General features: G+C 43.2%; 1 non-coding gene across 1 annotated transcript; it reads left to right on the forward strand.

The window, feature by feature from the left end:
• The first annotated feature begins 2,102 nt into the window (after positions 1-2,102).
• On the forward strand, positions 2,103-2,209 carry LOC120360803 (U6 spliceosomal RNA). Its single transcript, XR_005577222.1, has one exon. It is a non-coding gene; the product is annotated as a U6 spliceosomal RNA (small nuclear RNA).
• Positions 2,210-3,144: the final 935 nt, after the last annotated feature.

Below are 3,144 nucleotides of genomic sequence, written 5' to 3' on the forward strand. Positions count from 1 at the left end.
TCTTCCTGCCTCAGTCTTCAGAGTAGCTCAAACTGCAGGCGTGTACCATTGCTTCCAGCAAATTTTTAAATTTTTAGTAGAAATGAAGTCTTGCTGTGTTGCCCAGGCTGGTTTTGAACTCCTTGGCTCAAGGGATCCTCTTGCCTCTGCCTCCCAAAGTGCTAGGATTACAGGCGTGAGCCACTGTTCCTGGCCCATTGCTCCCATTTTCTGCTGGGGTCAAGGAGACACAGAGAAGTTAGGTAACTTGCCAAGGTCGCACAGCTAGTAGAAGGCAGAACACAAACACAAACCCAGGATATTTGAGTCTGTGCTTTAAAAATCCTTGTGCTAATTACCTGACACAAGGTAAGTGTTGATAAATCTTAGTTTCTTTTTATATCCTCCCTTGAACTTTCATGAAAAATGGCTAGAATTTCCTCAAAGTATCTTAATAAAAAATTTGAATCTTCCAAGCCTCTTGCTTTTTCAGATGAGGAAACGGAACTCCAAAGAGCCTGAACCATGTGTTCAGGACGGGACTAGATCCTAGCTCTCCTGCCTCATCTGGGAAGGAATTGTTCTCCATATTATTGTGTTCCAACTACTTCATTCCTTAAGTATGGTTTTGTTGTTGTTTTTGTACCATTTTTGAAAAGAAAGGAAAAAAATTTGCTTTCTGAATCGCGCTCTTGTCTCCAACTTATTTTCTGCAGTTAAATAACACTTGCCACACTAACAGATGTAACTAAACGGAACGTTCTGCTTCTCTACCATAGTGTGCAAAGGGAGCGAGCAAGAGTTTATCACTGCCAAAGTGAGGAGATGAAGACAAGTTGGCACTCATATTTTTCTCTTTTCCATCTTCATTCCTTCCATCCTTGTTTCTGGCTCTTGCCCTCTCTCCCCTTACCTGGATTAGGAGTATGGGGCTATTGCTCGTGTCATGCTAATAAAAATTCAGAGATAGGCTAATAAGATATACTACCCAGAGATACGGTAATAAGCTAGGGTGTCAGTAGCCGCTGCCTAGTCTTTTTTTTTTTTGAGACAGGGCCTCGCTCTGTCACTCAGGCTGCAGAGTAGTGGCATGATTAAGGCTCACTGAAGCCTCGACCTCCTGGGCTCAAGCAAATCTTCTACCTCAGCCTCCCTAGTAGCTGACTACAGGCACATGCCACCATGCCAAGCTAATTTTTGATTTTCAGTAGAGATGGGATCTGCATGTGTTGCCCAGGCTGATCTAAAACTCTTGGGCTCAAATGATCCTCCTGCCTCAGCCTCCCAAAGTGTTAGATTACAGGTGTGCCCAGCTTCACTGCCTAGTCTTTTCTTGATCCTGAATGAAAACAGAGAAAGCCCCAAATTCCTGTCTTTATTGTGTCATTATCTCCATACATGCCTTTGCATAATTTAGTTAAACTGTACTAGGCACCCATAATTTTCTCACCTTTGTATGAAATACTATCTTTCCTATTAACCTCTGTCAAGGAATTTTGGCTTGGTCATGAAAAAGTACAGTGACAGTGACAACGTTCAAGAGATCATGGTGTTTTGCTTTATTTTTTTTGGCTTAAATAAAGAAAAATTCTCAGAAGTATCACCTATATGTCTGTAGTTGCAAAAGTACAACATAGCTTTACGGTCTTTGAATAGCACTTTTCTCAAAGGCCTCATGATTTTGGAACCTATAGCTAAATAATATATTTGATAATCTTGACACATCTATTACACAAATATGAAAGGAAAAGAAGATTACCACAGTAAACAACTACGGTTTTCTTTTCTTTTTCTTTTTTTTTTTTTTTTTTGAGACGGAGTTTCGCTCTTGTTACCCAGGCTGGAGTGCAATGGCGCAATCTCGGCTCACTGCAACCTCCGCCTCCTGGATTCAGGCAATTCTCCTGCCTCAGCCTCCTGAGTAGCTGGGATTACAGGCATGCGCCACCATGCCCAGCTAATTTTTTGTATTTTTAGTAGAGACGGGGTTTCACTATGTTGACCAGGATGGTCTCGATCTCTTGACCTCGTGATCCACCCGCCTCGGCCTCCCAAAGTGCTGGGATTACAGGCTTGAGCCACCGCGCCTGGCCACAACTACGGTTTTCAAAAGAGAAGAAAGTGTGCTTGCTTCAGCAGCACGTATACTGAAATTGGAGTCATAGAGAGATGATTAGCATGGTCTCTCTGCAGGGATGACATGTACATTTGTGAAGCATTCCATATTTTTTAAAAAAAAAGAGAGAGAAAGAAGTTTGAGGTGGTCATTAGAATAGAGTTCCTCTCTCTCTCTCTTTATTGCTTTAGCTGAAACGTTTTGGGATGGTTTGGGGACCTTGGGTATTGATGGCCTTAGATGTTGAATAATCAGAGGGCTTTGTTTGCTAGGCTTAGAGTTTTTAAAGCAATACAACTTACTTATAACGTTAGCAGTTTTTTGTTTTCTATTCACATTCCCCAAGGTTATAACCAAACCAGAATTCTTGTTTTTTCCCTTCCTTCCTTCCTTCCCTCCTTCCTTCCTTCCTTCCTTTCCTTTTTCTTCCTTTCTTCTCTCCTTCCCTCCCTCCCACCTCCTGGGTTCAAGTGATTCTCCTGCCTCAGCCTCCCGAGTAGCTGGAACTACAGGTGCCCATCACTATGGCCAGCTAATTTTTTGTATTTTTAGTAGAGACGGGGTTTTGCCATGTTGGCCAGGCTGGTCTTGAATTCCTGGCCTCATGATTCATCTGCCTGGGCCTCTCAAAGTGCTATGATTACAGGCGTGAGCCACCACATCTGGCCTATCTTCTTTATTTTTTATTTATTTTTATTTTTTAAACATGGGGTTTCACCATGTTGGTCAGGCTGGTCTTGAACTCCCGACCTCAGGTGATCTGCCCGCCTTGGCCTCCAAAGTGCTTGGATTACAGGCGTGAGCCACCATGCCTGGCCCTGTCTTCGTTCTTAGAACAAACTTTGGTGGTTGGGCCGTCCACTACTTGGTAGCTTGATGACCTCTAAAATGGCCCTATTCGAGGTGGAGAGGCAGAGTGAGACAGTCCCTTCTTTTCTGCCCACATTTTTCTGACTGGCGCTTTGTAAGGAGAACAATTGTCCCCTTTGTCATCCAGGATATGAATAGCAGGAAGTGACTGGGAGTGATCTGTGGGTATCAGTATCCTG

Source organism: Saimiri boliviensis, chromosome 7, assembly GCF_048565385.1.
Source record: "Saimiri boliviensis isolate mSaiBol1 chromosome 7, mSaiBol1.pri, whole genome shotgun sequence".
Classification (NCBI taxonomy): Eukaryota; Metazoa; Chordata; class Mammalia; order Primates; family Cebidae; genus Saimiri; species Saimiri boliviensis.